The sequence below is a fragment of the Mustela erminea genome, chromosome 4 (genome assembly GCF_009829155.1).
Source record: "Mustela erminea isolate mMusErm1 chromosome 4, mMusErm1.Pri, whole genome shotgun sequence".
Taxonomy (NCBI): domain Eukaryota; kingdom Metazoa; phylum Chordata; class Mammalia; order Carnivora; family Mustelidae; genus Mustela; species Mustela erminea.
In genome coordinates, this window is record NC_045617.1 from 75,397,473 (window position 1) to 75,411,141 (window position 13,669).

The following is a 13,669-nucleotide window of genomic DNA, read 5'->3' on the forward strand; positions in this document are numbered from 1 at the left end:
CCAAGTTACTGATAAAAAGAAAAAAAAAATTCCATTTTGTATACCAAAAATTAAAATAGTATTCTCCTTTAGAAGCTTGTATTCTCATGGTTGTTTTTTCTCTCTCTCTTTCTCTCTTTCAAAACAGAAAATATTACCTAATAAGATACTAAGAGAATACATCAGAAATAACATTCACTAAGCATTCACTGCATAGTAGGCACTGTGTTAAGCATTTTTCATTTTCGCAAGGACTCTGTGCTAGTCTGAAGGCCACACTTCTTGCACACACTGCCCAAAAGTGTGTCCTTTGACCCCCTCTGAGCCTATAAGTGATCCCCCCCCTCCACTGGTATAATGCACTTTCGGAGAAACAGACCTGGCAAGAAGCCTGAGCAGACTGGAATTGGGCTTGGGCTGTTGGGTAGAAAATTCTAAGGTCCCTGGAACCTGGATGAAGGCATAAAAGGCAGGATGGATACAAGGATCACAGGCTCCACAGAAATGTGCCCTTTGATCCTGTTTAGTCCTCATTGCTAGTGTCAGCAGCCAGAACAGGTACAGGCATCCTGGTTCAGATCCCCACATACTGTTCCGCCTCCTGCCTTGGCCTAAGGTTAGTGCTATGGAACTGGGTCCAGCTCCAAAGCTGATGCTCTTAACCACCGGGCTCCATGGCTTCAGAGAACATAAGTGTTCTTGTGTTTGAAAATTCCTAGCTGAATGAATGATTGCACGAGACACCTGATACCTGTCTTCTTGGAGTTTAGTAGAAAAAGACTTGTATATTAGCTATGAAACAAAACTGAAAAAATCCTGGGCTATAAAATAAAAAAGCACTGTGACCATCACGAGTTTTCAAACCTGTGACATTTGGTGAGACTTTCCAGGAAGGACATAGCGTGGCTTGGCTGTTGCTAAGGGAGTTATTCCCCCGGGGCACAGGTTCTGGCGTCCTGGATATTCTGGATTGTTCTATCACAGTGCAGGACTCAGCATTCTCTCCACAATACGCCAACTCAGACAAGCCCAGAGGCAATACTGGGGTCATAGGAGAAGAATAACCCCAAGTTATGCTGCTTTACCTATTGTACATTTTCAGGGGTGGCTCAAGAAGAAAATAAAGGAAGGGAAAGTCAATCTAATCAGCATCAGAATTTGTCTCAGCAGGACTTCCTGGTAACATGTCAAGGTATAGATTCTCATTCGTATTGTGTTTAAGTAAATAACCCTTAAGCATAAGGGAGATGGACATTTAGAAGTTTTAGTAGTCTTTTTGCAGTAGAAGAAAGGTTTTTTTTTAAATACAATTTTTTAATGATTATGAAATATGGCATATGTTCTTTGGTAATAATTTTGAAAATATGGAAATGTACAGGGAAACACCAACCATAATCTTGCCAAACAAGACAAATGACCATTAGTGTGTTATTGTGCTTTTGTATGCTTAGATCGTGACCAATTACTCAATTACAGCTTCTCTTTTCACCTAATATTCATACACGCATTCTCCCATATTATTAAGAATCTTTGGAAACATCAATTTTAATAGCGATATAGTATCTTCTCCTGTACCTTTACTTAGAGCTAATAATTTACTTATGAAGCAACTCTATTGTTCTCATTTTGTTTGGGGACTTTGTTTTTACCTGTTCTTTGTTTTTGCTCTGATGAATAATACTATATTTATTTTCTTACTTTGCCTTTAGTATAATATTATCATATGTCTATTTAATACATAAACACATAAATATATATATATTTGTTAACACATAAATCTATTTTAAGAAGTAGGATAACTGAATCAAAGGGACAGAGTAGTACTAAGTTTTTCCTAAATTGCTTTCTAAAACTGTGGATCCAGTTTAAACACTATATTTTCATTTCACCTATGCTACCAGCATGAAGCACTGTCATTTGAATATTTGATAACTGGTAAGTAAACATGGCATCCCATCACTGTAATCTGCACTTATTTAAAAAAGACAATTTAAATAAATAAAATTATGCTACATTTACTGTTGAAATGTATTAAAAAATCATTTCATCTGATTGTTAAAAAACTTCCTGACTTTCAGTAACAAGTACACGATAAGTAGTATCTCTGAATTTACACTGTTCTTAAATATTTTACTTTACTTACTGCAATTTTTAAAATCAGAGTTGGAGATGTCCTTGGCTTGGTGTACAGAAAGGGCAGCTTTGGGATGCATATTCAGAATGTTAAAATGAGTTAAAATGATTCCATTTCTACCTGAAAACCATATTCTGATACTCCTGAATTTAATTTCTTAAGAATCATAGTGGCTCCTACCACTAGCTTCTTAACTTAGAAGCTTATCTCAGTTTACCTTTTTTACATTTATGATATTTTATTTTTATCACACTTCCCATTCTCCATATTACTGCACTCCATATACTTTATTTTTCAAAACTCAAAACCTAATTTTTTTTGGTAGGCATCAGTGAGGACTATGCATTACCATTCAAGCGAACTATATTTAAAAACAAACAAACAAAACAGAAAAAGGAAACAGGTATGAAGATTACCAGCCTGGAGGGAGTCTCACTTGCTAGAAAAGCATCTACACACCAACTTCAGCAGGATGTGGGATTTTTGCCACTGACTTTTTTCCATTCATGGTCTCACTTGGGAACAGTAGAAGCGAAGGGAGCTGGTTGGTGGTCTGCGCCTGTCCAGTCAATGCTGGGAAACTGTCAGGATTACAATGCTCCTTTGTTGGCTGGCTTGGCAGCAATGCCAAGAGCTGAATGGGCCACATAGTCTGAACTAGTTATGACGACTGCTTGGTCCTCTCAAATGACCAGAGGCCCTCCCACCTCTTTGCCTGGCCACCCTGGGATGACAGCATGGGTGTGGAGATGCTCTGATTCCTCCCACCGATACTGTGCTGCAAGTTGGCTAGTGGAAAATTCTGACTTTCTGACGATCGATCTCTACATCAGTAAGAGTACCAACCTCACTTGAAACTCACAAAAAGAAAAGCAGATGAACAAAATAGAAGGTAAAACATGAAAATGGCATTGTGTGATGAATGGTGCACTTATCTCTCTCACTGAGACTGAGTGGTGATTGCTGGCCATGGAGAGTAAAGGATAAAAAAAATAAACTCAAAGCAAAACCAAAAAAGAAGCTCCCCAGGATGATATTCATGGGAAAAAATCTGATCTGACCAATTTAGGTCATCATGGTTTTTTCATGTTTATTTTTGTCATATCAAACTTCCCAGGACCCCAATGTTCAGATTTAGGGGCAACACCCTAATAAAACGAAGAAGAAAATTGAAGATTGTGAAGCCAGTAGGACAAAGAGATTACTAAAGGAAAAGTAAGCTATTTTTTAACAGCTTCCTGCTAACCCAGACTCCTGGTTTTATTTAAGACGCCCACTGCCTTTGAAAATACACAGGGTCTTTTCAATAGCAGAAGATCAAATGATGTTAATCAGGCAGTGGGGTCTAACCCTTAATGCAGCTGTCTCTTTACATTATAAGCATTCCAGCTACATAAGCTGGAACGATTTTTATCTTAGCTTGTATTTCCTTCCTCTTCTTCCTCTTCCCTCCTCTCTCTCTGTCTTTCCCTGCTTCTCTCTATCTCTCTGTCTCTAAATCTGAACTTTGCCACGGTACAGAGTATGCTTTCTTCCACCTGGTTTCTAACCCCCATCAAGGAACAATCTTAGGATGAAGGAAGACAAGAAGGTAGGGGAGTTAGGTACACTTACCTCTCCTCTTCTCCATGTCCCCCACACTTTTGGCTGGTCACTGCAGACTATGTTCTCTTGGAAAGACCACATCTATAAGGAGCTCCACAAAGCTCAGGTCTCTCCCTGCTCATCACCTCTATTCCTCCTCAGCTGTAGGTTTGGCCTGATGGATTCAGTTCCAGTTTGCACAGATGTGGATGCCTTTACAGCTGCTCTCGATGGCTTTCTTTGAGCCAGTCTTTTCTTCAAGAATACAGGAATCATAGTTTGAATTCTGTGATGCATTTAGCCAGAAGAAATGATAATGGTGGGAAGAAAGATATATGACAGTTTTCTTTAGATATTTGATCTGACATCGTGTTGATGTAGGACTGGACCTCTATAGGAATATAGAACCATCAGAGCAGTGATTCTTAAATGGGGGTGTGGTGGTAAGTAGAGTCACTTAGGGACCTCTTCGGGTTATGGTCCCTTTCTCTGCTGAGATGTTGAGGATTACCAGCCTGGAGGGAGACTCACTTGCTAGGAAAGCATCTACACACCAAATTCAGCAGGTGTTGATTCTGTACAGTGCCACTGCTGTCCAAAGGACTATGACCTATTTCTTGGGAATATTAGGATAGAGAAAATTGAGATCGATCAAACTGGACTAGATATCCCACAAGATCAGCTAAACTATATGTATTCTTCTCACCTTTTTTTAAAAGATTTTATTAATTTTTTGACAGAGAGAGAGATTACAAGTAGGCAGAGAGAGAGGGAAGCAGGCTTTCTGCTGAGCAGAGAGCCCGATGCAGGGCTCGATCCCAGGACCCTGAGATCATGACCTAAGTCAAAGGCAGAGGCTTAACCCACTGAGCCACCCAGGTGCCCCTCTTCTCATCATTTTATTCCTAAGGCCTAACAAGTGGCAAATGCTCCAAATGTTCTCTAAAGTATTGTTTTGTTTTATCAATTAAAAAAATAACTTCTGCTAAGCAAATTTCATTTTAGTATAAATAGAATGACCTAATAAGAAGCACTGTCCAAGGTGGACCATCATGAGAGACAGTGAGTTCTCCATCTTTGGAGGAATTCAAGCATGACCTGAAGATACTTGTGCACAGGCTAAATAGTTCACCAGGCCTGGGAACTAACAGAGTAGGAGCCAGCTTGGCTGCAAGGCCAAAGAAAAATTCCAACCCTTAGTTCATTACCTGAAAGTTATAAAAGGATGCACCCTGTCATACCATCAGTTCAAACCAGGAAACCAGAGCCATGTGCCTTGTTTTCCGGGAGTTCTGTGTTAAATTTGAGCCACAGTTTATTAAATTCTAAGGTTTTAATTTCTACTTACAGTACTATTTACAGTACTACATTTTTTTTTTAAACTAAGAATATCACTTTGACCTTTGAAAGTCTCCAAGACTTTGGTCTTCTTCTCTAAAGCACTCCACGATTGCTAATACCTAGAAGCCCAACGCTGTGGCTATCCGATCCTAAAAAACCCAATCGCTTCTACCTGCGGAATCAAAAGCTAAGCCAGCCTCGCCTCTTTGTCACACTAATCCAGAACCCCAATTTTTCCAGTTAGCTTAAGGCTGGCCCCCAAGGGAATACAAACATTTCTGCAAACACTGGAAGTTTTTGTAGATTTCTCTCTCTTCCCCTACTCTTGCCCTTCTTCCTCCTCTTCTTCTTTTTTTTTTTTTTTTTCTCCTTCTTCTCCTCTTCTTCTCCTCTTCCTTCTTCTTCCCTTTTTCTTCTTTTAATGCCGAAGGAAGTTTGCCATCCAAGGGAATGTGATGCCTTGACAATCACTTGTAGGATATCCATGCATTCCACGTTTGTTTATACGGCACATCTGCAGCCCATTAGAGGGATGTAATGAAGTGTCAGGCCTCCTGCCCGGCCCACGGCTTACCTGGGTGATCTGCTGGTGAAGAGCGCCACCTCTCACCAGTAGCCGGTGTGGCCGCTCGGTGAGCCCGCGACCGAGGAACCATCAAGTGCGGGGACTCTGTGTGTCCCTGAGCATTTCCTTTTTAGCAGCGTTCGATCACTTTTTCTGCCACCAGTGGCAAAGAACCTGACCCTGAGCATCCATCCTGCCTGCTTTAGCGGAAGCACAGGGCAGGTAGGTGCTCTGAAAATAAAACCTGGGTTTTCTATGTCCATGTGGTTTCTCAGCATCTATGAATTCACGTTTAAAGAAGGGTCCTGGGTGCTCACCTCAGCAGCACATATACCCAAACCAGAATGATACAGAGAAGACTAGCATCGTCCCCCTGCAAGGATGATACCCAAACTTGTGAAGCATTCCGTATTTTTATGAAGTGCCTGGAATCTTTCGATTAAAAGAATACATTCTCTGGGTTCTGCTGTAGTGCAGACAATGTTAACTTCTTTTTTCTATTGTGGATTTTGATTCCCCCCTGCCCCCAGAAATTGGTTTTATTTGATATATTCAAGTCTTAAGTTTCTCAATAAAGAAAAAAATTCTCCATTAAAAAAATAGATGAAAAATAATAAAGAGTAATGGAAAAGTTTTGTAATCTACTTCTCAGTCTGGACCATTCTTAAAAATTCTGGCTTTTCTGCTGAGTAAAACAAATCTCCAAATGTTACTCAGATGAAGAAATCTTGCTTGGTATTATAGTGATCTTAGAGGTCTTCTGGTGCTCCTGTTACTAGTGAGGAGCCAGAGTCCAGAGTGGTACAGTGACTATGTCATATCCTTCCCCTGTTCACTCCACACCCAATGTCGACTACCCTCAGGCCCTTTCCTTTGGGCCACTCTCCCCTGACCTGAGGTCCCAGAACTTTGCAGCTTAGAGGGTACCGGGAAGATTGGGACTTTATAAACACTCACTGTGATCTTTTAGGCTGTATGTGACCAGAGTTCTTATCTTTATGCCTCTATTGTGTTCTGTTGGTGTTAATAAAGCACAAGTCTCTATATGACACACAAAAAACACAGATGTTGACTCTAAATAGTTACATGAATCACTGCATATGTCTCTCAAATCATTCATGTAAAATATTTGAAAATGCATTTTAGATTCTTTGTCCTTTGTAGGGAGTTTTAAGTGGTTTAAAATATATACCTTTATGTATTATTTGATGTTCATACAGTTTTTCTTAAATAGCATGCTTGACTTTAAGCAAAAGTTCTTGGACATAATGTATTCTGCATGCCAATGGCAGAACTTTTACCTAAAAATGCATTATTTACTATAAAGGGGTATTGCTATTGCAGGAGAAAGGCGATGGGCTAAGGATGAGAACTTTGGGTTTGAGTCCGGGTCTGCCACTGAGTAGCTCTGTGACTTAATCCGGGTTTACTAAACTGGGTTGGAGGCATGTGTGTCAGCAGGAGGAGGAAGGGGAGTGGGAGGGAAAGGCATGGTAAGAAAATCTAAGCCGTCTTTCTCACTGGATTGTTGCTAGCCTCAAATCCAATAACACACTTGCAAGTTCTTTGAAACTTATAAATCAAATTTAAGTTAGGATTACCATGGCCAGAGCATTTGCTCACTGCCATGTAGCACGTTAAATGGAAGCAGTGTATTTAAAGGTTAAAAGCTGGGTTCTTTGATCTGCCAATTTGGATGGAATCCCAGCTTCACCACTTGCTAGCTGGGGGCTTTCTGGTGAATTACACAACCTGCCTAAGCTTGACATCCTGGGGAAATACTAATTTAATGCACATCTTATGGGGCTGTGTTAAGATGAAACTCAGTGATATATGCAAGGTCCCAGGTGGGATGCCCAGCCTCCCGCCGAGAAACATTCACTTAGTCTAGTATTATGAGATTCCTGGCTCTTGCTGCTCTCATGGTTCTATAGGATAAATAACCTGGAATATTTGGATTTCTTAACCCTCAAAACATTTAACTTAGGTCTCCTTCACCTGTGTAGAGAGCTCTCGCTGAGACACCACCTCTGAGGACATAGAGCAAATTCGACTGTCCTGAAAAAAAACAAAACGAAACAAAAAACATTAACAATAAAGATTCATGAGTTTGAGAGTCAAATCCAAGAATAACTGGTCTCCACCCTGCCCTTATCACTCCTGTCTTCAAACTGTCCCCTACAGGAATATTCTACTCCAAGAGAAGAATCAACTTCAGGCTGTCTTCTTGACTTTGATACCTGATAAGTGTTCCTGGTAATCTCACTATCTTTTATAAATTTATGGTCTTATAAATGCCATATATATATGGCATACACACACACACATATATATAGTGTATATATGTGTATGTGTGTTACAAATAATTTGCTCAATTTCGTTTATTTTTACTTTTATCACCCCTTTATTTTTACTATATATCCTCTTTTATATTATGAATTTCACAAAGACTGGACTCCTGTTTTTTTTCCTCATGTACCCAATATTCAAGTTCTGTGAATGGTCCAGAGATCAGTAATGCCCTGACATTACTTAAACTTGGATTCATGCTGTGCCTCTTTACCTCCTTGTTGGGTATCCTGGGGAAAGAGGCTTCAGTTCTCTGAACCTTACTTCTTTGTTCATAAAATGAAGACAAGCCTACAGAGTTGCTGAGAGTCTCGTAAATAATACCTGGGAAGCCCTTATCACATAATAAGCCTTCAATAAAAGGTCACTATCTGTTTCTCGACTTTTAAGTTTTCTGTTACGATTATCAGCACCATGGGGCCATCAATGTACCTGTCCCTAGGTATTGACTCAGATTCCCAAGAATCAAAGAAAAACACGAGAAACAAGAAAGATAGGCAAATCCAGGGAAGTGTGGAGGGAGCAGAAAGCTTTCTCTAAGTCAAAATTAGCAAACACAGAACAGTAAAAGTATTCCAAGATCCAGAAAGGCCCTACCCACCAGCTTCCTCCTGCTGATGAAAAAGAACGCTGGTGAAATGGTGTCACCTAGTGGTCATTTTCTAATACCACAGGTGGTGACGATGTAAATAGTGGGGAAATTATTGCCAAAGGAGCCTCCAAGACTTTATTCCTGTTTGTCTTTACTGAGAAGGTGGGGACGCGTTGCCTATTCCCGCACCTTTCTCTCTCACCCACCCTGAATATGGCAGTGGACAGTCTCCACAGATCTATGCAACAGCACTTGACTGTTTTGCTTGTGACTTCTACATTAATAGATCCTCTCTGTGCTCATAAATTAGCTCAACAGCAAACTGTAGGCAATTAACTAACATTAATCACCAAGTAACAAAGGATGTCAACTTTTGACACTTGCCAGTTAAACTGAGACCTTGATCTCCATTCAGAATTGTTTTCCCCACCTCAAAAGAAGAAGAAAATGTTCATCGTTGATGAAAGTCTGAAGAAAAAATACCTGATAGGGCAGTCTGCAACTATGTATCCACGATTATTATCTTCTAAATATAATGATATTGAGGAGTCCTACAGTGCTCTGCAGACATTCCATCCTGAATCCCTAGGACAGAAGAGAAAAGCAGATTCAATGATCCCATTTTCATTCATTCACTTGTTTATAGTAGAATCTAGGAAGACAAGCTAATTCCGCTCATAGAAGAGCCTGTGTACAAAGCAGCATATCCTTCAGCCTTGAGGAAATGGTGCTTCATAGCTTAGAATTTTAGAAGAAGTGTCGGAGGCAGGCCCCTGGCCAGGGCGGCCTCCACCATTAAAAGATGGCGCCTGGCTAGTTGCCAGGTTAGGATTGCCTCGTGGGACTAAGCGGAACGCCCAAAGAGGAAGTAAACAGCATTGGTTGCTAGCGAAGTTGTTCGTTTAGGTGCACAGCCTGATTCGCTCCCTCCTGTACCCTGCTCACTGATTGGTCATGTAAGCGTATATAAGTGTGTAGACTTGTGGAAATAAGGAGAGAGAAGATGCATCTGAACCAGGGCGTCTTGTCGTCCTTGCGGGGCGAGGGGGATAAATGGTGCCGAAACCCGGGAACTAAATAAAGGAATCTTGCAAGGTAATCCACAGGAAAGCGGGGAGAAAAGGTCCGCAGGTAAGCAGGGACATTAGCCACATTCAAAAGTGGGAATTCCGCGGTAAAGCGGGAGTAAAAATAGAAAAACCTTGCAAGGGAGAAGTCCGCAGGTAAGCGGGGTAAAACCACGACAAAGGTGGTGGGAAACTTGTACAAGACCGCAACAAGAAGCGGGGCAGCCATAGAGCCGGGATTTTCTTATCGAAATCGCAGGTAAGCGGGGAAGGGACCACGATCAAAGTGGTGGGAATCTTGTACAAGTCCGCAATAAGAAGCGGGCGGCCTTAGAGCCGGAATTTAGCCGCGAGTCTTTAACGTCCACGTAAAAGCAAAAACTGCTCGGGCCTTTTTGAATACAGTGGAAAAGGCGGCTCCATGGTTCCTAGATGAAGGCTTACTAAACATACCTCAATGGGACCACTTAGGGGAGGATTTAAAGAAACAATGCTTTAACTCTTCGCCTCAAATTTAACATAACAAAAGCACAGGCACGGGACATAGTAGTCTCCTGCAGAAATTGCGTGATCTTACTACCTGCACCGTCCTTGAGGGTTAATCCTAAGGGTTTGTTACCTAATCATATATGGCATATGTATGTCACACATGTTTCAGAATTTGGAAAGTTAAGATATGTTCATGTCTGTAGATACCTGCTCTGGAATAATTTTCGCCTCAGTGCATACGGGGGGAAAAATCCAGAGATGTTATTGCCCATTACCCACAGGCTTTCGCGGCATGGGGAAAGCCACGCCAATTAAAGACAGATAATGGTCCAGCCTACACCTCATAACCCTTTAAAGCCTTCCTACAACAACTTGACATTCACTTGATACATGGAATACCCTATAACCCACAAGGACAGGGTGTTATGGAGCGTGCGCATCTTACAATAAAAAATGCGCTTTATAAACAAAAAGGGGGAATAGGGGACACCTTCAGGTCCCCTAAAGATAAGCTCAACACCATTCTCTTTATTTTGAATTTTTTAACGTTGGACAAAACGGGTAAATCAGTTGCAGAAAGACATGCAAGTGATCCTGCTGCTTCCCCTAAGCCTTTAGTACTTTGGATGGACATCCTCACAGGAAAGTGGAATGGACCAGATCCAGTGTTAGTATGGAGTAGGGGGTCTGTATGTGTTTTTCCACAGGAAAAGGAGGCTCCAATTTGGATCCCAGAGTGGCTGGTGCATGCAGCCTTGCCTCCAAACACCAGTCATGATGCTGAAGATGCTGATGATAACTCTGGGGATGCTACACCTCCTGCAGCAGACTCAAGCCAGAGAGCTATGAGCAGTGGTTAAAGCATGGCTATATCCTTTACCAGTGACTAACTCTTCTCTCATATTCCCTCCTCTCCCTTTGATTCATGGCAGGTCTGTAACTTGCTAGGAGCATGTACTGATATCTCAGCAGTGTCCATGTTAAATGGCAGCAAATTCCTCAACTGTTCTTATAAACAAAATGACTCTAGTATCTTTGAGACAACAGTTAATGTGTCTTGTCCCAACAATATTACTTATCAGCCCACTCCCATATGCGTCTGGCCACCATTCCTTTTCCTCGTAACAAATGCTAGCGAGCTGAATGATACGTTGAATTGCACTAAGAATTGCTATCTTTCCCAGTGCTGGAATGTCACGGCCTTCAAGCTGGCTGTGATTATGCGTATCCCTACCCATGTTCCTATCCCAGTTTCCATTCCAGAGGACAAGTTACCGGTGGTGCTATCCAGAAAGAAGAGAGATTTTAGTATCACTGCCGCCATTGTGACAGCATTGGCTATATCTACAGCAGCTGCCACGGCAGCAGCAGTCTCGCTTGCTGCAACTATACCCACTGCGGAAGCTGTGAACACCCTTGCAGAAGGAACGGTGGCTGCCCTTCAAACATAGACTCAGATCAATGCACATGTGCAAGCAGAAATCCTGATAGTCAACCAGAGAGTGGATTTGGTTCAAGAACAAGTGGACATATGGGGGACCCTATTGGGACTGGGATGTATAGCACCCTTCCCGGCAATTTGTGTAACTCCCATAGCCTATACTAATATGAGTGACTTACAGAATGTCTCCCGACAGCTCTCCCAAAACTTGCGGGGGAATTAGTCCGCAGAATTCTAAAACTATACTCAGCACCTGCTACTAGGCATAAAAAGGATAAATAACACCAGAGTTGAGCTTGCAACCCTCCCAGAGATAATCAAAACATTGCAAGATGTGTTAACCTTTACGAAACAATGGGCTAGCGTAATTGGTCTGATGATAATCCTCGTAGTGGGCTTGATTCTGCTAGTAAGGAAACTGCAAATTTGGAGGCGATAGCAACATAGGCAACAGCAAGCCATGGTGCAGGCCTTGTTAGCCATGGAGGCTGGAACATCCCCCCAAGTGTGGCTAAGTATGCTGGATCGGTAGTCAACGACGGGTAAGATTGGTGGGGGAAATATACCAACCTAAGACAGGACGCAGATCATTGATATCTGCCGTCCAATGACGGGTAAGGATATTCCCCGCCACTGACAACCTAAGACAGGCACAATCCCTGCCGTAAAAGAAAAAAGGGGGAGATGTCGGAGGCAGGCCCCTGGCCAGGGCGGCCTCCGCCATTAAAAGATGGCGCCTGGCTAGTTGCCAGGTTAGGATTGCCTCGTGAGACTAAGCAGAACGCCCAAAGAGGAAGTAAACAGCATTGGTTGCTAGCGAAGTTGTTCGTTTAGGTGCACAGCCTGATTCGCTCCCTCATGTACCCTGCTCGCTGATTGGTCATGTAAATGTATATAAGTGTGTAGACTTGCGGAAATAAAGAGAGAGAAGATGCATCCGAACCAGGGTTCTTGTCGTCCTTGCGGGGCGAAGGTGATAAAGAAAAAGGCAGTCCAGCTCCCTCTTTTATAAATGACTTCCTATTTATCTGGCTCCTATTGGGTGATCTTGTGTTTTTGCTGTGATTGCTGTGTTAGGTTCTATTAACACGTGGAGCTGTAAAACACCTTCTACACTGTGTCATTTATTGGGGGAGAGTGGGCCTGGGAAAGAATTGCAAACAGCTGAAGGCACACATGGGCCCACTGCTGCTCCCGTTTGAAAGGCGAGTTACACACTCCTCTTAAGAGAGAGGATGAAGCTGCAGAAAGAGCAGAACAGATGTGCTGCCCTGGAGGGTTCTGGTGGTCAACAGACCATGGTGTCAGAGACAGGAAGGACCTCCTGGCAGTCTGACCGCTCGCCCTCCAGCTCCCGGCCTCCCCTGCTTCCCCTGGGCGCGGGAGAAGAGGGGCATAGGTGTTTTCCAATCCTGAATCCTCTTGCTTTAGGCAAAAACTGGAGCCCTTGGACCAACGGCATCCCTTTTGCTAGAAGTTGAGATCCATCTTCCAGAGAGATTGGTTTTGTTCATCGAGTTGATATTTTAAGCTCCTGGTTTTGTCACTCTATTAACACCTTTGGGCAAGAGGATGCTAACCCCGAATGGGTCTCCCTTCTCCACCTCCTCCCACCACTTTTCCTCATCACCATGTCTAGGGGGACATCATGCTAGGTTTTAGGTTCTGAGGAGAAGAAATGGATCAGACAGTGTCTACCCCAAAGAATCTTCCTGTCCTGTATCACCATCATGATAAAACTAACTGAGAAATATGCCATGAGCTCAGATATGTACTTCTTTTTTTTTTTTTAAGATTTTTTTATTTATGTATTTGACAGACAGAGATCACAAGTAGGCAGAGAGGCAGGCAGAGAGAAAGAGGAGAAAGCAGGCTCCCCGCTGAGCAGAGAGCCTGATGCAGGGCTTGATCCCAGGACCCTGAGATCATGACCTGAGCCGAAGACAGAGGCTCAACCCACTGAGCCACGCAGGTGCCCCAGATATGTACTTCTTAAGTTAAAGAATTTTTTAAAAAATATTTTATTTATTTATTTGACAGAGATAGCACAAGTAGGCAGAGCTGCAGGCAGAGGGAGAAGGAAAAGCAGATTCTCCACTGAGCAGGGAGCCCAATGTGGGGCTAGATC

The 13,669-nt window shown here is 42.4% G+C and overlaps 1 non-coding gene across 1 annotated transcript; it reads left to right on the forward strand.

The window, feature by feature from the left end:
- Nucleotides 1-5,912: 5,912 nt before the first annotated feature.
- On the forward strand, nucleotides 5,913-6,019 carry LOC116589566. The gene has a single exon (XR_004285339.1). It is a non-coding gene; the product is annotated as a U6 spliceosomal RNA (small nuclear RNA).
- Nucleotides 6,020-13,669: the final 7,650 nt, after the last annotated feature.